Genomic DNA, 22,886 nt, shown 5'->3' on the forward strand with positions numbered 1-22,886 from the left:
CCGATATTTACCCTGGTTACCATTGTAAAAGTTAAAAAAAAAACAGTACATACTCACCTTCTGATGTCTGTCACGTCCCCCGGCGTCCACAGGGTTACGCGCTGCTGCCGAGAGCTTCCTGCACTGAATGTGTCAGCGCCGTCAGTAAAGCAGAGCACAGTGGTGACGTCACCGCTGTGCTCTGCTTTACGGCCGGCACTGACACAGTCAGTGCAGGAAGCTCTGAGCAGCAGCGCGTAGCCCTGTGGACGCCGGGGGACGTGACAGACATCAGAAGGTGAGTATGTACTGTTTTTTTTTTTAATTTTACAATGGTAACCAGGGTAAATATCGGGTTACTAAGCGCGGCCCTACACTTAGTAACCCGATGTTTACCCTGGTTACCCGGGTGCTGCAGGGGGACTTCGGCATCGTTGAAGACAGTTTCAACGATGCCGAAGTCGTTCCCCTGATCGTTGGTCGCTGGAGAGAGCTGTCTGTGTGAGAGCTCCCCAGCGACCTAAACAGCGACGCTGCAGCGATCGGCTCGCTGCAGCGATCGGCTCGCTGCAGCGTCGCTGAGTGTGACGGTACCTTTAATACAAAAGATAGTTTCTGAGTCTGTTCAGAGTCTGATCATTGTGGTCAATGTACGTGTATTTCGTGAAACAACATGAAGTTAGAGTCTAAAAAAGTCCCAGTGACCAGTGTGAAAATTGCAAGATTTCTATTTTTTATTGTTAATTTAGATTATGTTGTGAAAAAAACACAATACCAAAAATAAACAAAACAAAGCAGTTAATACAAAAACCTAACAATAGGTCATTTCCTGATGGTAGCTTCCCTCTAAGCAGTACTGGAATGTTAACTGTCAGTCTTAATAAGGGGCGTACAAGAATTTGAGACACTGAATTCATAAACAGGTGCAAGTCACTTAATGAATATTATACATTTTATGCGCCTTGCCAGAAATTTTACTCCAGTCAGGGACTAGAGTAAGATTTTTGATGAAATCTATTTTGCTACTGTAGCGAGATGGACAAGAGAGTCTGAGTAACTGTAAGCGAACACCGCCATTTGCTAGACCAAACTGACAGTGAAAGTAAAAAAAGAAAGAATTGTGCAGGAACCAAATTGTGCTGGGAAATTTGCAGGGGGAGTGAACTTGCCTGCTGAACCTGATTAGGTGACACACAGGAAGGACTTCCTGAATTTAAAAGGCCTGGCCAGGCGCCAGAACCGGCATCGGGGCAGGTTGTATCCATGCCAGGTGGGCTTGCAGCCACTATCACCACAGAACAGTCTGAGGGCAGTCAAATGCAAGAGAAGTAAAAATAAGGAGAAAAAATGCACAGCGTTTGCCCCCTTCCCGATTAGGCCCCTTCCACACATCAGTTTTTTGCCATCAGTCGCAATCCGTTGAATTTTGCAAAAAACGTATCCGGCGACTGATGCCGCCAGATCCGTTTTTTTCTCATAGACTTGTATTAGCGACGGATGGCCTCACGTTTCATCCGTCATTCGCCGGATCCGCTGAAAATTGTTTGTCCAGCGGCCAGGGACAACGATGGAGAGGACATATAATAATGTAATGTACTAACCAATATATCTCTGTGCATATATTGCCTGCTGCCTGTAAATGATACTGTAAATATTGTTCTTGTACCATTTATCTGTGATAATTCCTGCATTTAACCCTGATAAGTGAATAAAGTAGCAGTAGATTGTGGATCCCACCAGTTGTCTCTGCTGTTGCACTCATATCACCTGCATTACACTACTTTCCAAAAATGTGATGGCCGGGTCTAGTCACACCCCATCTCTCCCCAGCTACGCTAATTTTGGCAGCCAAAAGCTCCTTGTAACTGGTGTTAAAAAGCCAAAAGTCACATTTTCTTTCACAATGCCACATAGCGCGAAAATGTTGCAAGTTTCCAAAGTGTTGAAGCCATCTGGCAAAAACACTTTGATGGATCGCCGTGTATACGTAGCTGGAGCTGTTGCCAGATGGCCCGGGCCTAGACAAGCATATTATCTGAAAGTAGCCATGTGCCTGACAGCATGGAAGAAAAACATACAAGGTTCTGATTTTTCAAAGAGACCTGAATTCTTTCTGTATCCAAAACTATTAACTGCATGAGTGCAAAATACATGTAGGAAATTCTGGTATAATCTGCATGGGCAAACTGTTGTCCTATACTCTCCATGCACATAGTTTGGGTCAGGACAGATTATGTTACTAAAGAAAAAAATTTATTTAGAAAACTTTGTTTAGAAACCAGAAATTTGTGTAACTCAGCTGAAAAGTTATTTTTTTCTTTGTAAAGCTTTACAAAGTTCCACTGTGAAGTGGAAATGATTGCTTAGTGCGTGGAATGCCTCTTGTTCAGTGCCCTCATTTAAATGAGTTCCCAGGCACAGAAGATGCTGTGGCTGCTTTTTATCCTTCACAGCCAGATGATAGAAAACGTAAGACGATCACTTGTAACTTCCATCTCGCCTTATTATGGTACTAAACACGTCTTGGGTTACTGAAATTGCCTTCAACCTTGCACTTATCATATGTTCTACGACATATGCATTATACAGCAGTTTAGCTACGTAATACGCTGGCACAAACAAAAGCCATGCAGTAGATGGAAGGATTTATCCTATTAGTTGGCACTAATTAACTCACCCATAACGAGTGGTTTTGGAGTTCAGACGAGCCTGACATAATGGTTATTACATATATTTGTCTTCATTGAATTAAAAACATTCATTCGAAAAGCAAACTAAGCATCTAATTACAGTGCAAATAATGGGATTCCATGTGAGGAAGGGGCCACAATTCCATTGGTGCAGTGACACAATAGGTTGGGGCCCTCTGTCACTTTAACCCCGGCATCCCTGAGTCTGTTTTCACCTTCATGACCAGGCCAAATTTTACCAATCTGAGAATAACTCTGGATATAACTATTTGTGAAAATATTGGATATTTGGCAAAAATGTTGCAATTTTTAAATTTGTAATCCTTATGCCCTAAAACCAGAGAGTTATGTCACACAAAATAGTTAATAAATAACATTTCCCACATGCCTACTTTACAAGTGCATCATTTTTGAAGCATAATTTTTTTTGATAGAAGGGTTAAAACTTGAGCTTACAATGGATAGTAAATGCCATGGTTTTAATATCTGCCTCTTGCTACAGATCATGTCTAATTATATATTGATTACGTGTTTGCCTATGTATTATGTTAATTTAATAAAAATTGTGATAATTTTTATAAGGACGGTTTACTCCATTTTTGGGTATTTCGATCAATGTCCATTGCAGCATTTAGGGGCTTACACTGCCAGGGGTGGTGCCGGCACCCCTCCTGACAAAGAAAGCCGGGTGTCAGCTGTCATGTTAGCTAAACACTTGGCGGCGATCGTGCGGGCACAGCTCCTGTGCCCGCACGATCACGATGACGTATCTATTCCTCATCGGTCGGGAACTCCTTCCCTTCCATGATGTATAGATACGTCAAATGTCATCAAGGGGTTAAAGGGAACCTGACAACTTTCCAAGGCCCCACAAACAGCCACCATGTATTTATTCTTATGTTAACGTATTACCCTTCCTAACAAGCCCTTAGTACTGTATATTTCATTGCACTGAATGGCAAAAAACTATTTTTTTAAATCTGTTAGTGATATGCTAATTAGTGACAGACTAGTCACTAATTATTAATTTTTAAAAATCTGTTAGTGATATGCTAATTAGTGACAGACTAGTCAAGGGAGCGTTGGTTTCTCCAGACTAATTGTCCCACTAACATTGTTATCGTGGCCGTGGGTGTGATAATATAATTGGCAAGAGTCAGCGTCACAGCCATTTCTTTGCAAATCTCACACATGCACGCAACATTCATCCTTTTGTGTCAGTGTGCTATGAAACCGGCTGTATGTTCCCAGCTTCATTGGGCACTGCAATGTCTGTGAAGCACTTTGTGCCAACTAAATCTGCCGTCCACGGAGGAGCTAAAGACATACCCGGAAAGAGAAAACTGTAGTCACGGCTGTGTTCCCCGGACATGTCTATGAAATGGGGGAAAGTACATCCAGCATCATTGCAATCTAACATGAAGGGACAATATTTGCACACACATGATTTTTGCAAAGTGCAGGCAGTGATGCTGGGTCTGCCAAATCATGTTATCACTCCACCAGGGGGGTTAATAACATGATTGGTGGGATGACCAGTCTAGGGAAACCAGCTCCCAATCAACTAGTCTAACACTGGCATATTGCAAATGGATTTATAAAATAATATTTTTTCAAATTTACTGCAATCAAATATACAATCCAAAGGCTGGTTATGAAGGGTATTAACATGATAATAAATACTTGGTGGCGGTTCGAGGAGAGTGGGTTACCTTTAAAAGCAGTTTCCAACTATCAATTAGATTGCAAAATAAGAGCATTAGCTAATGAACATCAGAGCTACACAATACTGGTGGAGAATGAAATAAGGCGCAATAGCATGAGCTATGGGGCAAGAGGGGCCAATTTCTCTGCAGTGTGTGCATTATACATATACATTTTTACACGCACATTATGTACACTCGCTGAAGCACACACATACACTATACATGTACATTTAGCTCTGCTACATACACACCAAACTATTCTACACACACACAAGACATACCTCTACTGTACATTGTGAAATACAGCTAAAAAAACTCTACACACCCGTTAAAATGCCAGGTTTTTGTCTTATAAAAAATCATACCAAGATGAATCATTTCAGAACTTTTTACATCTTTAATGTCTCCAGTAATGTGTACAAATCCATTAAAAAATAAAAAGACAATTTTCTTCCTCTTGGAGGAGAGTCAAAGGGAATCTCATCTAGCCAATTAGTAATCTGCATTGTACGGATTAGGAACAAGTACTCCAAAAAAGCTGTCTACAGATGTGTTTCCTGTTTGGCTAATATCCTCAGAAGCTTTTTTTTGGGATGTTTGACTCTCTATAGCACTTTAGTTGCTAGATAAGATTTCCATTGACTCAACTCCAGGAGAAAGAAAACTACCACTTCAGTCTAACTTAAAGCTCATTACCCTCTAAGTAAAGGTACCATCACACTAAACGATATCGCTAGCGATCCGTGACATTGCAGCGTCCTGGCTAGCGATATCGTTGTGTTTGACACGTAGCAGCGATCAGGATCCTGCTGTGATATCGCTGGTCGTTAGTTAAAGTTCAGAACTTTATTTAGTCGTCAGATCGCCGTGTATCGTTGTGTTTGACAGCAAAAGCAACGATACCAGCGATGTTTTACAATGGTAACCAGGGTAAATATCGGGTTACTAAGCGCAGGGCCGCACTTAGTAACCCGATGTTTACCCTGGTTACCAGTGTAAAATGTAAAAAAAACAAACACTACATACTTACATTCCGGTGTCTGCCCCCGGCGCTGTGCTTCTCTGCACTGTGTAAGTGCCAGCCGGAAAGCAGGGCACAGCGGTGACGTCACCGCTCTGCTTTCCGGCCGCTGTGCTTACACAGTGCAGCGAAGCAGAACGCCGGGGGACAGACACCCGAATGTAAGTATGTAGTGTTTGTTTTTTTTTACTTTTACGCTGGTAACCAGGGTAAACATCGGGTTACTAAGCGCGGCCCTGCGCTTAGTAACCCGATGTTTACCCTGGTCACCCAGGGACCTCGGCATCGTTGGTCGCTGGAGAGCGGTCTGTGTGACAGCTCTCCAGCGACCAAACAGCGACGCTGCAGCGATCGGGATCGTTGTCTGGATCGCTGCAGCGTCGCTAAATGTGACGGAACCTTAAGTCAATGTCTGACACTTTGAAGAAGTTTGCAACAAGATGCTAGCCACACCAGAAACCCATAGATAGACAACTGTTTTGAGGTGCTTTGAACTTGTCAGTACAGCGAAGGATAATGGATGGCTACATCTAAACATCAGACTGCAGGTGGGTTTCTGGTTTGGTTAAAATACTTGGTAATGGTCTTTGTTGGAAGGCTTATTAAAATCCCCACCACCGCCCCCGGAAGAAGCTATACACGAAACTCACGTTGAGATCAATCTATTGCCACACAGCTCTGCATTATGCCATTAGCTTTTATTTATTGTTATATGCTTTGTCTGTATTTAATCTGTTTACTTGATGCTCTTTTTGGATTTTAACATGCACATATTAGTCTGTTTATATGCTGGAGTATCTGAATGACATAGTCCTCTCTACATTTTCCACTTTTTATCAGTTTTAATATCTTTCTTGTAATTTAATAAAAATAATTTGGTTTTATTCTTAGGCATTACACTTCTTTTTTCAGATTTTTTTTTCTTTTTCAAATTGTATTATGGCCAGGCCTATCAATAGCCACATTTCCAATGAAGTCAGTTCTAGTAGTCAGGATTCAGAACCAAACAAATATTGTTTCTCAGGCAAGGGTGTCACAGTTCTGAGCCATAGATTGAGCACCAACAAGTAACATACTAACATAGTTATTAAGGTTGAAGGTTGAATTTTTTCCCACGCTCGACGTCATATGAGGACATCCAGCAGAGGGCGCATCACCGCGACTGAAGGTAACTATAGGTCATTGACCTACATTACCTTCATTCCCCGGGGTTTACAGGCAGGAGCACAGCTGCATTATAGCAGAGCTCCTGCCTGTAAAATATTTTAACCCCTTCAGATGGATTTACATCGTGGGACGTTACAGATCTACGGAAGGTAAGTATATTGTTGGTTTATTATTTTTAATTTGTTACAGAACGATGGTCTTCAGGTGGATTGAGAGAGCAATAAAATATTACAACAACCTGTGTGTTTATTTCATTAAAATACTTTGCAATATTGTGTGTGTTTTTATTACCCATTTCGTACTATTGGATTAATAATGGATAGGTGACATAATTGACGCCTCTCCATTATTAATCTGGCTTAATGTCACCTTACAATAGCAAGGTGACATTAACCCTTCATTACCCCATATCCCACCGCTACACGAGAATGGGAAGAGAGTGGCCAAGTGCCAGAATAGGCACATCTTACAGATGTGCCTTTTCTGGGGTGGCTGGGGGCAGATGTTTTTAGCCAGGGGGGGGCCAATAACCGTGGACCCTCTCCAGGCTATTAATATCTGCCCTCAGTCACTGGCTTTACCACTCTGGCGGAGAAAATTGCGCGGGAGCCCACGGCAATTTTTTCCGCGATTTAACCCTTAAAATTAATAGCTACAGCGCCAAAATTTTGCACATACACACTACTAACATTAGTAGTGTGGAATATGCAAAAAAAGGGGGATATGACATAGTTTACTGTATGTAAACCATGTCTCATATCATGTCGGGTTTAGGCAGGAGAAATGGAAAGCCGGCAATCGGCTTTTCTGCTATATCGCGCTGAAGTAAATATATAACGGAACCCGACTTTGCCAAAAATCGGCGACTTTTGAAATTGGCCGATCTGTTTCGCTCAACCCTAATTTTGATGATTGGCAGCTGTCACACACTTCTCAGCATGCATTTCAAAAACGCAAACGCAGGAAAAAACGCATGTAAACGCGGCAAAACGCCGCGTTTTTTTTACCGCATGCAAAAACGCATGCGTCTAAAAACGCAGCGTTTGCACGCGTTTACATGCGTTTTTTCACCACCTGCGTTTGCGTTAAAAACGCTGCATTTTTAAACGCAAATGTGAAACTAGCCTTAGCCTTCGTTTTTGCAAACTAAATAACCCCAAGTGTAATAACCTATCTTGGTATTGCAGACCCCCCAGTCCTCTAATAACCTTGGTCGCTCTTCTCTGCACCCGCTCCAGTTCAGCTATGTCTTTCTTATACACTGGAGACCAGAACTGTGCACAGTATTCTAAGTGTGGTCGAACTAGTGACTTGTATAGAGGTAAAATTATGTTCTCCTCATGAGCATCTATGCCTCTTTTAATGCATCCCATTATTTTATTTGCCTTTGTAGCAGCTGCCTGACACTGGCCACTGAATATGAGTTTGTCATCCACCCATACACCCAGGTCTTTTTCATTGATGGTTTTGCCCAGAGTTTTAGAATTAAGCACATAGTTATACATCTTATTACTTCTACCCAAGTACATGACCTTACATTTATCCCCATTAAAGCTCATTTGCCATTTATCAGCCCAAGCTTCTAGTTTACATAAATCATCCTGTGATATAAAATTGTCCTCCCCTATATTGATTACCCTGCAGAGTTTAGTGTCATCTGCAAATATTGAAATTCTACTCTGAATGCCCCCTACAAGGTCATTAATAAATATGTTAAAAAGAAGAGGGCCCAATACTGACCCCTGTGGTACCCCACTGCTAACCGCGACCCAGTCCGAGTGTGCTCCATTAATAACCACCTCTTGTTTCCTATCCCTGAGCCAGCTCTTAACCCACTTACACATATTTTATCCTATCTCCATTATTCTCAATTTATGTATCAACCTTTTGTGTGGCACTGTATCAACAGCTTTTGAAAAGTCCATATACACTACATCTACTGGGTTCCCTTGGTCCAGTCCGGAACTTACCTCTTCATAGAAACTGATCAGATTAGTCTGACAGGAACGGTCCCTAGTAAACCCATGTTGGTATTGGGTCATGAGGTTATTCCTCATCAGATACTCCAGTATAGCATCCCTTAGAATGCCCTATAGGATTTTACCCACAGTAGAGGTTAAGCTTACTGGCCTATAATTTCCAAGTTCAGTTTTTGTCCCCTTTTTGAATATTGGCACCACATTTGCTATACGCCAGTCCTGTGGTACAGACCCTGTTATTATGGAGTCTTTAAAGATTAAAAATAATGGTCTATCAATGACTGTACTTAATTCCTGCAGTACTCAGGGGTGTAACCCATCCGGGCCCGGAGATTTGTCAATTTTAGTGATTTTTAGACGCCGCCCTATTTCCTGCTGGGTTAAGCAGGTGACATTTAATGGGGAATTTTTGTTATCACTGATCATGTTGTCTGCCATGGGATTTTCTTGTGTAAATACTGATGAAAAAAAGGAATTTAGCATATTGGCTTTTTCCTCATCCTCATCCACCATTTCACCCAGACTATTTTTAAGGGGGCCAACACTATATTTTTTAGTTTCTTACTATTTACGTAGTTAAAGAATATTTTGGGATTATGTTTACTTTCTCTGGCAATGAGTCTCTTTGTCTCAATTTTTGCTGCCTTGATTTGCTTTTTACAGAATTTATTAACATTTTCTATATTTATTTAATGCCTCATCACTACCTACTTCCTCTTTTTGTTGTCACTTATTGTACCCCTTACAGCTTTATTTAGCCATATTGGTTTCCTCCTGTTTCTAGTATGTTTATTCCCATACGGTATATACTGTGCACAGGTCCTATGCAGAATGCTAATAAATGTCTCCCATTTTCTTTATGCGTTTTTATGTCTCAGGATATCGTCCCAGTTGATTGCACCAAGATCATCTCTCAACCGTTGTAAATTTGCCTTCCTGAAGTTTAGTGTCCTTGTAACCCTTCTACTACCCATCTTATTAACTTATTAAAGGATACATGAAAACTTATTATTTTGTGATCACTATTCCCCAAGTGACCCCCAACCCTTATATTTGATATGTGGTCTGGCCTGTTGGTTAATATTAGGTCTAGCAGTGCCCCCCTTCTTGTTGGGTTCTGAACCAGTTGTGAAAGGTAATTGTCTCTCATAGTTGTCAAAAACCGATTACCTATGCTGGAACTGCAGGTTTCTGTTCCCCAATCTATTTCAGGGTAGTTGAAGTCCCCCATAATAAGGACTTCTCCTTGAGTCGCAGCTTCATCTATTTGCTTTACGAGGATATTCTCTGTTGCTTCCATTATTTTTGGAGACTTAAGGTACCGTTACACTAAACGACGCTCCAGCGATATAGACAACGATCCGACCTAAACTAGATCGCTGGAGCGTCGCTGTTTGGTCGCTGTAGAGACGTCAAACACAGCAACTCCAGAACGATGCAGGAGCGATCCAGTGACGTAACGGCGACTCACTTATCGTTCACGCTCCATGTAAAAACATTGCTGACATCGTTGCTTTTGCTGTCAAACACGACGATACACGCCGATCTAGCGACCAAATAAAGTTCTGGACTTCTAGCTCCGACCAGCGATATCACAGTGGGATCCAGATCGCTGCTGCGTGTCAAACTCAACGAGATCGCTATCCAGGACGCTGCAACGTCACGGATCGTTGTCGCTCTCCTTGGAAAGTTGTTTAGTGTGAAGGTACCTTTATAACTATCCCCTATCAGTAATTTATTATTTGATCCCCCTTCCATTATCTCCACCCACAGGGACTCTACATTTTCATTAGATTCACCTATATTATGATGACGCAGGATGGGTTTTAAGGACAATTTTACATACAGACACACCCCTCCCCCTCGCTTATCTGTACGGTCGTTTCTGAACATACTATAGTCCTGTAAATTAACAGCCCAGTCATGGCTCTCATCCAGCCATGTTTCAGATATCCCCACCATGTCATAATTATGCTCCAACAACATTAATTCTAATTCGTCCATTTTGTTGGCGAGGCTTCTGGCATTAGTATACATGCACTTTATGTATCTCTCTGTACCTCTATTCTTTCTTAAATTACTAACTGTTCTAACCCCACCCCCCATGCCACCGCCACCCCCAACATCCTTATTTGTTCCCAGGTCTCTATCTGCACTATCTTCCCCTCCTATAAAATGAATACCCTCCCCCCCAATCCCTAGTTTAAACACTCCTCCAACCTTCTAGCCATTTTCTCCCCCAGCACAGCTGCACCTTCCCCATTGAGATGCAGCCCGTCCCTAGCGTAGAACCTGTAGCCAACTGAGAAGTCGGCCCAGTTCTCCAAGAACCCAAACCCCTCCTTCCTACACCAATTCTTGAGCCACTTATTAACCTCCCTAATCTTCCGTTGCCTCTCTGGCATGGCACGTGGTACAGGCAGTATTTCTGAATATACCACGTTGGAGGTCCTTGCTTTCAGCTTGCAGCCTAATTCCCTGAAATCATCTTTAAAGGACCTTCCACCTACCTCTAACTTTGTCATTTGTGCCAATGTGCACCATGACCACTGGGGCCTCACCAGCCCCTCCCAGTAATCTGTCCACCCGATCATCGATATGTCTGACTCGAGCGCCAGGTAGGCAGCACACCGTTCGACGATCCCTATTTTTGTGACAGATTGCCCTATCTGTTCCACTAATAATTGAATCCCCCACTACCAGCACCTTTCTGGCCTGCACTGCTCTCCTATTTCCCCCCTTACTGGAGCAGACACTCCTCCGGCTTTCAGAGGACATGCCTGGCTGCAGAAGCGCTACCCCTGTACTGGCACCCCCTCATCTGCTAACTTAGAAAACTTATTGGGGTGTGCCAGATCAGGACTAGCCTCCCTGGCACTCTTCCCTCTACCCCGCTTCCTAACAGTCACCCAGCTTGCTGCTTCACTGCCCTGCCATCCCCCCACATCTATCCCATTGAGCGTCTACTCAGTGAGCAGAAGACTCCTTTCCATATTGTCAATGGATCTCAGTGCTGCCAGCTGCACATTTAGATCCAGTATGTGGGCTTCCAAATGCACATCATGCTCATGGAGCGCCCCCACGTAAGGGCAATGGGGTACTCGGTACCAGGTCCTTCGGTTCAGGGGATGTCACGGTGGCCTGACCCAGTCCGTGGCCCTTTGAGTGGAGTCCAATAAAAGGAAGAGTTTCTATGGTTATAGTGTTCGTGACGTCACCTGTGGTATTCGGTCAGGGTGACCGACGCTGCTTTAAGGGGCCCGCTGGGGTGATGTTATGGCAGCTAGATGGTATACCTTCCCACAGGCGAAGTGTATCCCCAGGGCTTCCCAGAGGTGTAGATGGTGATGGTGGATAATGTAAGGTGCAGTGAATAATATTTACAAGGACAGTTCATGAATCATTCACCGTCCATGATCCTACAGTTCTTTAAAACAATGGTGAACTTGTGCAAAACAGGTATAGAACTTGGAATCCTCCTATAACTGAGGACCCCTTTAAGGCATAACCCTGGATGGGTTTAAAGGCAAGAAAAGGGAAATGTTAATCAAACTATGTACATTTTGTCGGTGTTTCGAGGTTTATTGGTAAAACTGCATCCAGGGCCTTATACGGTACTTGGTAACTTTTGGCCTTGAACGACTCGTGTATATATCCTCATCTACGTCGACCCCATGGGTCCGTTGCTCATGCATAGTCAAGTCGTGAGCTGCAATTGCAGTCTGAGTGGCTTGAGTGCGCATATTAGTTACTGCATTAGTTTGTACTGCCACATCATCGATAGCTGCAGGGGCGGCAAGATCAGCCTGCCTGACGCTGGGCAACACCATTAGTGAGGTATTTTTCCTCATTTCCCGGGCAAGCCAACCGTCATTTGTCCGATAGCGGGTGTAAGTGACTATGTCCCCCCTACGCGGCTCATAGTACAGTCTGTTTCAGTGGGAGAGGGTCCTTCTTGTTCGGTGGCGGGGACCCCTATTGGTGGCCCTATCTCTTGAATGTAGCCCTTCCCATTCTGGAGGGGAGAGACCACCACCACCCCCCATCGCACCGGAAGCGCAGGTGTCGGGTCAGAGCCTGGGTGACGAGCGACCGCTGGAGTCGGTTTGGTCACAGGGGTGATGGCATTCTCCATACCTGTACCGGATATGGTCTCCCCAACGCCGACCCGTTCCACTGTCCGGGATACAGGGGTCGATGGCTGCACAGACGGCAGCTCCACCTGGGCGTCCTCCCAGTGTAGGATTGGTCTCACTACCCTCGGTGCCGTAAAGCCGTTGTGCCACGACAGTCGACGCAGCTGCTCCACCCATAGCTGCACGAAGTCGACCTCCACGAAGTCAACCTCCACTAGCGGCAGCATGCCTGGGCACTCCTCCGGTGGCTCGGGACCACTGCGGATCGGGTCGTCCCCTTCCAGGTACCGGCTGGTCGCCATCTTCGCTGCAGGGTCTGCAACTACACCTACACGCTGCTCGGCCATCTTCAAGGGCAGAGCTCCTTGGCTCCTGGGCACATCGTCGTCCCGTAGTAGTCGGAGGGGGCGGTCGTCGATCCTGGCGCCACTTTGGTAGTCTCCTCCCATGTTGGCACGCCCTTCTTCTCCTGCGCTCCTCGTGGCGCGGTAATGGCGGCGGTTTTGGCGGGAATTTTGCGGTAATGGCAACAACAGTCTCTCAGCACAAAACAGGCACAGTTCTTTTAGGCGCACATGACCTGCTTTACAGGCTTAAGTAGATCCTGTTTGTGACGCCAAAGTTGGAGCGCCCCCACGTAAGGGCAATGGGGTACTCGGTACCGGGTCCTTCGGTTCGGGGGATGTCACGGTGGCCTGACCCGGTCCGTGGCCCTTTGAGGGGAGTCCAATAAAAGGAAGAGTTTCTATGGTTATAGTGTTCGTGATGCCACCTGTGGTATTCGGTCGGGGTGACCGACGCTGCTTTAAGGGGCCCGCTGGGGTGATGTTATGGCAGCTAGATGGTATACCTTCCCACAGGTGAAGTGTATCCCCAGGGCTTCCCAGAGGTATAGATGGTGATGGTGGATGATGTAAGGCGCAGTGAATAATGAGGACACAAGGTTGCAGTCTCTTTACCCTTACTGAAGGCTTCAGTGTCCACAATCCAGGGTACAGACCACAGGGTAGGCAGAGTCCAGCCGGTCTGAAGGCAAATCCAGAGTCCCCCTATCCAGGTGGAAATCAGTAGCCTTCCTCTAGCACCTGGGTGTTGTAGTACCTCCCTGCTGACTATCACGCCCCGGCCCCCACAAGTTGCCACCGTGCCTCCTGGGTATAAGGTTGGGAAGCCAACATGGAATTAACTGTCCTGCCAGTCTCTGAAGTAAAGCGTAGAGATCCTTACTCCCTCGGTGTTCTGGCTACCGAATTAATGCGCCTTAGAAGGAGGCAGCCTTTTACAGGGCAGAACTCCTTCTGGTTTCCTCTCCTTTTTGCTATGACTTCGTTTATCACTCACTGCAACGCAAATCCCTTCAGTGACTCTTTCGTTGGATGCTGCCGCACGTGGGGCAGGCGCAGCTCCGTGGACCCTCGTCCTCCTCAGACCGCAGTCTGGATCTGAATGGAACTCGCTCCAGCCAGCTTCTGCCTGCTTCTGACTGACTTTTTGTCCAGACCACCAGTTTTACCTAACTGTGAGGAGTGCCCTAATAGTTACATAGTTATTAAGGTCGAAGGAAGACTGTAAGTCCATCTAGTTCAACCCATAGCCTAACCTAACATGCCCTAACATGTTGATCCAGAGGAAGGCAAAAAAAAACCCATGTGGCAAAGAGTAACTCCACCATGGGGAAAAAAATTCCTTCCCGACTCCACATACGGCAATCAGCATAGCTCCCCCTGGCGGCCTGGAGTGTGAAGTATGTTGTGTGGTTTGTGAAACCTGGTAAAGAGATCTCCTTTATTGCCTTCAGACATAATATCACTCCCCCTGGTGGAAGAACAACATTACTGCAACGACCAGGACTCTGGGGCGCTGCACTCACATCTCGCACAGCAGTATGCACCCTCAACCGGCTGCTCAAGGACTGCATACATGTGGCAAGATGTAGACTGGATGGCATTAACAATAGTGGAGCACATTTCTTAATGGGGATTGCACCAGACAGAAACGTTAAATAAAAATAAATACAAAGTATTAATAAAATACAGATAGCAATTCAGAAATTCCTCTCTTGTAAACTCCCTGAATCCAAAGTCACTGAATCACAAGTCACACTTACCACCATTTGCACTTAAGCTCAGGTCACACTCAGCTCGTTCACATTCGCTAAGCTGAAGATTTAAAGTTTTTTTTTTCCTCAGCAGCAATCCACCCTGCTGTTCAATGCACTTCCAAAAGGACTTGAGCCCCAACCAGCTGCCCCTTATAAACGCTTAATTATGAGCCTCCACCCTAAATTAACTCCTTGTGAATATAGCTATTCCCAATTCAGCAACTCACACCAATTCACACTGGTATTTGTTAAAGGTTTTCCAAGTGACTAGCACCTGTCCTGAGCATGAGTGCACACAGAAAATTGCATCCTATTGCAAATGTATTATATTTAAATTAGTCTTGATAATGCAATCTTATTTAGTCAGATACTTAGACTTAAAAGAGTTGTCCTGGCAAAATGAAAATGAAAAGCTCCCCAGTGGCTTAGAGTTCTAAAAAATGAAGAAAAAAAAAAACTAAATAGTGATGCTCAATTACCTATACCCATGTGGATCCAGCACAAGTTGCTTTGTGGTCTCTGTTTGCACAGGAAGATGAGAGGTCACTGATCTACCACCATCATAATTACAGTTTGCGATTGGCTGCAGTGGTAAGGTGACTACAGCAGTGCGTCATCCGATGACACCCCATTCACGTCACCTGATAGCTGAAGCCAATCACAAGCCACAGCAGTATTGTTGCTGGTGGAACAGTGATGTGTCCCCTTCATGTGTAAGCAGAGATCATGGAGCAAACTGCGCAGGAAACAGGTGGGTGTCAGTAGGTGAATATCACTTCCTTTGTTATTTTCTGCAGCTTAAAGCCACTGGTGAACTTTTCATTTTTTCCATACAACGTCTTTAAGATGCATTTACACAGCTTGATTATTGGAAACAAGCGTTTCTAGGAAGCAAAATGTTCATTCATAGGGTGAACTGTACTTTTGGATTGGTTAAAAGGTCATTGCTCTCAGCAGCACATCATCCTGCGTAAACAGGACATATGCTGCTAAGAACAATGGCAGCCTATGCACACAGGACGTTGTATTACTGATCGTTCTGTGCACAATCGGCCTGTCTGAACAGGCTATGAAATGACCACTGATCAGAAAATATGTTGCCAATCGGCATTCGTTTAACACCATTGGTTGGCCTGTGTAAACCCAGGTTAATTTACGTAAGCTGACACATATCACTTCTACTATGCCTTTGCCACAACCATGTTTGCTTTGTTTTAAAAGAAATGTATAAAACCATATGATGGTAACCACAGACATATAAAATCTCACTAGTAATATCCGAACTTGGCAATAAACTGTTAATGTTCCATTAATATAAATATTCATCTACTAGAACACCATCTACCACATGATGGAAGGACAAACTAAATTAACCATGGGTCTTTTCCCTTACAAAGTTAATGTTATTTCAACAAGTCTGTAGAAACGCAGAACAGAATTTATATTTATTTACAGCTAATATGAAATTATCAATCCAAAACTCAAATTTAATGCTTGAAGGGAAGTTCATTCCGTTGAGCTATGCACTTAAATTAGTAGTCGGCAGTCATTCTGTTTCTTTTTTTTTTTCACAACGGATTGAGGTGCTGAATTTACATGAAACATTTATACAGTGTCACTACCACAAATGCAGCTTGAGTAAATCACCCAGATTATACACTGGACATTCACTGTGCTTCATTACCGTATACTGGTGAGTAAAGAGATTAACATAATCCCCGGTAAATGAGTAAACAAGTCCGAGAAGGTCATTTATGCTTTTGGAAAAATGCATGATCAATCATCACCTGCCATTCATACATCCATCTCTTGTCAAATCATTACATTTTAGAAAATCCCTGATAAAACTTCCCCAGAAATGTACCCACAAAGGTTTAAAAAAATTGGGATGGCATGATGAAAACGGTAAAACGAATAAGGAATGCCTGTCCGGAGGTGGCATATATGCTGTAAGTAAATGTGCCCAAGCATCGGTAAATTTTGGTGTAGTAAAGATTGACCACAATAAACAGACATCAATCTAATAAACAGTGACAGCAGAATTCCCCTTAGAAAGTGGTACAAGAGTACCCCCAATACTGGCAGTCAATTGGGTGGGTGATGGTGTAGTGGCGCCCAGAGGTGGATAAATCATTTATATTTCTAAAATGTCGGAGGTTAATTAATTTAGATTGTTAATGGGAAGGAGTAACAGTGTTGGATAATACATTTAAATTTTCAATGGGGAAGCCCACTGGTGGCGAATACATTTACACTTAATATGGTGACCAAAGTGGTGGCTAATTAGGTTAAATAAATTTTTAATAGAGAAGAATGCTCAGTGGCTAATTATTGTATAACTAATGGGGGGGAGGTCCTCAATGTTGGCTTATTAATATGTAGTTTTAATGGGGCTAGTTAAATAAGTTAGATCAGAAATAGGGGGAGGGCACACTTGCTAATTAATCTTTAGTTAGTGGTGGGCAATACAGTGGCCAATAATATACTCATGGGCACATTATGGCTATATTTGTATTCGGTATGTTGAATTTTTAAATTCAGGGGGTATATATTCAGATTGTGACATTGCTATTTTCAGGGAAGCAATAATCTTCACCAAAAGCAAGGTGCTAAAAATGCTTGTGCAGTAAACTCTGCACAGATAAGTCTAGGCCCAGAAGAAGTTGTAATGAATATTTTAACCTGATGGGAAAAAAGAGAATGACTCCAATCAGATGAGGCATCACCCAGAATCATTGGATTTAAATATTTATACTGACACTGAATGCATCTGAAACAGCTTTCATTATTTCATATATAATCCTTCTATATTAAATATTATGCCATCCCTTATTACATATGCAGCGCCCCAGAGTCCTGGTCGTTGCAGTACTGTGGCTCCGCCACTAAGGGGAGCTATGGTACGTCTGATGGCACTGAAGGAGTTCATCTGATCAGGTATCACAGACACCAATACATTTCACCGCCGGGCCTCCAGGGGGAGCTAAGGGTTCTATTCATTAGGCCACTCTCCACACACTGGTAAAACTGGGGGTCAGGCAGGAAGTTGGAAAGAAAGCTGACTGGGTTGGAACCAGGCAACACCTTGTGGCAGAGGGTGTTGCGGGAGAAGATTCGGTAGGGTCTCTGTCAGGGGTGGGATCCTGACAGAGGCTTGGCAACTTGAGCGAACGTAACGGGACCGTGCCTGCTCAGTATAGCGGCAGTACCCAAGGAAGGATTGAAAGCGAGATAGATTGTGCTGAGTGAGAAACGAGATCAAAGCAACAAGGAGAATACCAGTAGGGGTCGTGCTGTAAGACCGAGCCAACATCCTACTGAGGCGCACAACCGGCGGCCGGAACGCCGAGGGAGTATTACAATATTCAGCTTCAAGCAATACTCTAAACAGCGGCAGGACAGTCAGTCTAAGGCGAGCTGTCTCACTCAAATCACCTATGCAGTCTTGGGGGGCAACTTGTGGAGAGGGGCGACTCTAGGGTCCCGGAAGAGCTCCGAGCCTACCCGTCATACGGGTGCCGTTCCAACCGTAACATCAGGGAGGGACGGAGGATTAGCAGAACATCATCTAATCGAGTTGTGAGGGAACTTAAGAAACGGACACAACAGTTGTGGGGACTTTCCGTAAGCACAGCAGGGAAGGACCGCAACACACAGCGCTAGGAGGTAGGCGCAGATTTCCACCTGTTAAGGGAACTCTGGAGGTGCCATTGGACCGGCCGGACTTGCGCAGCCTGGTGATCTGGACTCCAGACTGAGGACCCAGAGATCTTCAGTAAAGAGGTAAAGAGACTGCAACCTGGTGTCCTCGTTATTTATTGCACCACCACCACCATCCATCATATCTTTCATTGTACGCCCCTCAGCAGGGTCACGGTCCAGGCCTAGCCACCGTGACAACCCCAGAGCAGAGACTCAGAGGCCCGGTACCGGGTACCCCCTCGGCCCTGCGGCAGTGGGGGCGCTACAACTTGGCATCACGAACAGGATCTACTTAAGCCTGAAGAATCAGGTCATGTGTGCCTTGGAACTGTGATTTACTGTGCTTGGACTGTATTTTATTGCAAAGACTGTGGATTGTCACTTGCCGCCAAAAGTTCGCGCCAAAACCGCCGCCATTACAGCGCTGAGGAGAGCGCAGGAGAAGAAGAAGGGCGTGGAAGTGGGCGTGAACAAGCTGGAGAGCGCGAAAGACGATGGGCGCCCCGTCTAAATATTTCTGCCCCTTGAGGACGTGTCCGTCAGCAGCCGAGATCCGCCTACTGATCCTCAATGGGGGGCGGAGACAACAAAAGCGAAACCGCCCACGAAGGAGAGAGCGGGAAAAGGACCAGGAAGAAGAAGTGAGCGACATGGAGGACGCCATGGCGAGCCGCCCGGAGCCGGAGCGTGGGGTCGGAGCAGAGTACTCCCCCAGCCACCCGGAGGGGCACCGCAACCAGGCCTCCACCACTGATGCTGAATTCCAGCAGGCCGGAGTGGACGAGCTCAGCGACCGACCCCGGCGGACGCAGCTGAGCACTGAGGCCGGGTGGAAGAAGGCCATCATCAGGAGCCTCACCAGACGTCTGTCGGCAGCCTCATCTGGTCCGGAGCAGGAAAGAAGTCCCAGCGCTCCGAAGCTGGAAAGCAAGGCCCTGCCGGAAAGCAAGATGCTGCGAGCGGAGATGACGATGCCGCAGCGCAAGGCCCTGCAGCCAGCATTCCAGACCCCAGCGGAGGCAGAGCAGACCGGCACCGGAGGGACCGCATCTGAAGCAGGTATGAAGGACGTCCCTGCCCTGACAACTGACACCACTCCCGCGACTGCTAGTGCCACAGCTGCTGATTCCGTTCCAGTGACTGATCTTGCAGCAGCCGCTACCTCTGCTGCAGCAAATGTCCATACTCAAGCTGCGCAGACCTCCATAGCTGCGCATGATTTAACTGTACATGAAAGACGGATTAACGGCATTTGTCCAGCACTGGGTGTAACCCTGGACCTCACTTTTCCCAGGCCAGGAAGGGTTAAGTGCCAGGTGCAGCCCTGGAAGCCGTCCAACTAAACCTCGGAAACCTGAAACTGTACATAGTTAACTGTTTGTTTCCCTGCTTTTTGCTACTTTAAACCCGACCTGGGTTATTCTTAAAGGGATCCCTTTGCTTACCCGGGATCCCTTCTTCTGCTTTTTGTTTTGTTTCCTGTTTATTCATCACTGAAAGAACTGCTGGATCATGAACAATGCATGATACAAACTCCTTGTAAATAGTTGCACCTTCTTAAAGGGGCTTCTTAATGGTTTTACATAAAAGAGAGACTCTTTGCGAAGATACCGCACCGGAACCTTTGCTGAGTACGGACTGGTAGCTTGAGAAGATATGCTACCTCATAGAGACTTGGTCCCCTCTTAAAGGGGATGTTCACTTGTTGCACTTAAAGAATGGTATTGCTTTAAAACTGAGAGATAGCAATAATGACTTGACAGAAAGAAAGTGATGATAATGTTTGTATGAGAAAGTTATGTGTATTTAACGAGTTAAATTGTGAGAAATGTTTGATAATGTTGATAGAAAGATGGGGACAGAGAGTGAACCCGTATGGGGTTAGTTAGTAAGTCCTCTTAGGAGCCTTGAAGAAAGGGCTCATTGATCCTAAACTGAAAGAAATGTTATGTTCTATACTGTGTATAGTAGTTGAAAAGACAGAAGGCTCGGGCTGAAAGGAGCGGTCCTGTAAGAAAGGAGAGGCAGTAGGTCTGGTGCCGTTAGGACAGGCGGTCCTGCAGATTTAAAGAAGGAGAATGTAAAAGTTAGATTGCCTTATTATAATGTGATTATAAGAAGGTCTTTAGCGGATTCAGAGTGTACGTCCTTAAAGGCAATGTTAAATTATTGTTCAAGAATTTGTACTAAGTAGAATACCCGGTTGGGTAAGAAAAGTTATTTATAGCATGTTGCTATGATATTTAACCATGTTTGTAACGTTCAAGTGTCCTCACCTCCCATAAAGGGAAGCTCTATTCAAGTATACTTATTGTTATTGCACTCAACAAAATTGTATGTCTTTTTTTGCTAACCTGTATTGTTGTTTTCTTCCCAGTCCCGGAGTACTGGATTTAACCGGGGGGGAGTGCAGCGCCCCAGAGTCCTGGTCGTTGCAGTACTGTGGCTCCGCCACTAAGGGGAGCTATGGTACGTCTGATGGCACTGAAGGAGTTCATCTGATCAGGTATCACAGACACCAATACATTTCACCGCCGGGCCTCCAGGGGGAGCTAAGGGTTCTATTCATTAGGCCACTCTCCACACACTGGTAAAACTGGGGGTCAGGCAGGAAGTTGGAAAGAAAGCTGACTGGGTTGGAACCAGGCAACACCTTGTGGCAGAGGGTGTTGCGGGAGAAGATTCGGTAGGGTCTCTGTCAGGGGTGGGATCCTGACAGAGGCTTGGCAACTTGAGCGAACGTAACGGGACCGTGCCTGCTCAGTATAGCGGCGGTACCCAAGGAAGGATTGAAAGCGAGATAGATTGTGTTGAGTGAGAAACGAGATCAAAACAACAAGGAGAATACCAGTAGGTGTCGTGCTGTAAGACCGAGGCAACATCCTACTGAGGCGCACAACCGGCGGCCGGAACGCCGAGGGAGTATTACAATATTCAGCTTCAAGCAATACTCTAAACAGCGGCAGGACAGTCAGTCTAAGGCGGGCTGTCTCACTTAAATCACCTATGCAGTCTTGGGGGGCAACTTGTGGAGAGGGGCGACTCTAGGGTCCCGGAAGAGCTCCGAGCCTACCCGTCATACGGGTGCCGTTCCAACCGTAACATCAGGGAGGGACGGAGGATTAGCAGAACATCATCTAATCGAGTTGTGAGGGAACTTAAGAAACGGACACAACAGTTGTGGGGACTTTCCGTAAGCACAGCAGGGAAGGACCGCAACACACAGCGCTAGGAGGTAGGCGCAGATTTCCACCTGTTAAGGGAACTCTGGAGGTGCCATTGGACCGGCCGGACTTGCGCAGCCTGGTGATCTGGACTCCGGACTGAGGACCCAGAGATCTTCAGTAAAGAGGTAAAGAGACTGCAACCTGGTGTCCTCGTTATTTATTGCACCACCACCACCATCCATCATATCTTTCATTGTACGCCCCTCAGCAGGGTCACGGTCCGGGCCTAGCCACCGTGACAACCCCAGAGCAGAGACTCAGAGGCCCGGTACCGGGTACCCCCTCGGCCCTGCGGCAGTGGGGGCGCTACACATACAATGCCCCCCCTTATTTTATATAGTGTTGCTTCTTATTTAGTAGGGTACTCACTTACAGTGGCATGTAAAAGTTTGGGCACCCCTGGTCAAAATTACTGTTACTGTGAACAGGTAAGCAAGTTGAGGATGAAATGGTTTCTAAAAGGCCTGAAGTTAAAGATGACACATTTCCTTATTATTTTAGGCAAAAAAAATATTGCCATCTTATACATTGCAAAAATTACAAAAATGAAACTTTTACATGCCACTTTGATTTAATATAATTAGACCAAGAAAAGAGGGGGCAATAAACCCAACAAGTATATTAGCCATAAATAACATCTTTATTTCAATTCATTAATTAAATAGACATAATGTAGCAAAATACATGCCAAAACAGTGGCTGTCTGCAGGGATCAAAACAGAATATAACAGAATCCAATACTAGATTGCTGTGGAGAGATGTGGCTCTTAAGTAAGGACAGAGCACTATAGATAAGCTACTCCTAGAGTGAGTAAATCAAAAGCACATGAAATAGTTAACTAACTTAGTAAACTTACAAGCAAGTCAGCGCATTTGATCCCTGCTGCCCCAACGCACGTTTCGTGGCAACTACCTCAAGGTCAAGATCTCTAGTCTGTACAGGAACTGGAAGGGTTAGTTGCAGTTTTTAGTATATTACCTCTGTTCCTGAGTGACTTGCTACTCAACCATAACAGAATGTTTAAAAAAAAAACAGCATTAACCCCTTCTTTACTCTGTTCTTCTTTCCTTGTATTAATAATAAAGTAAAAGGTAACAGAGGTAGAATCTATGTGTTTTTTGTTGATGGGATGGCTTATTGTGTCAAGGCTTTTTTGTGTTTGATGTTTTCCAAAGCA

The 22,886-nt window shown here is 45.0% G+C and overlaps 1 protein-coding gene across 1 annotated transcript in view; it reads right to left on the reverse strand.

The window, feature by feature from the left end:
• The window catches only part of CCDC178 (coiled-coil domain containing 178), a 732,453-nt gene that overhangs the window by 557,928 nt on the left and 151,639 nt on the right, over positions 1-22,886 (reverse strand). The window lies entirely within an intron of this gene.

The sequence above is a fragment of the Ranitomeya variabilis genome, chromosome 6 (assembly GCF_051348905.1).
Source record: "Ranitomeya variabilis isolate aRanVar5 chromosome 6, aRanVar5.hap1, whole genome shotgun sequence".
Taxonomy (NCBI): Eukaryota; Metazoa; Chordata; class Amphibia; order Anura; family Dendrobatidae; genus Ranitomeya; species Ranitomeya variabilis.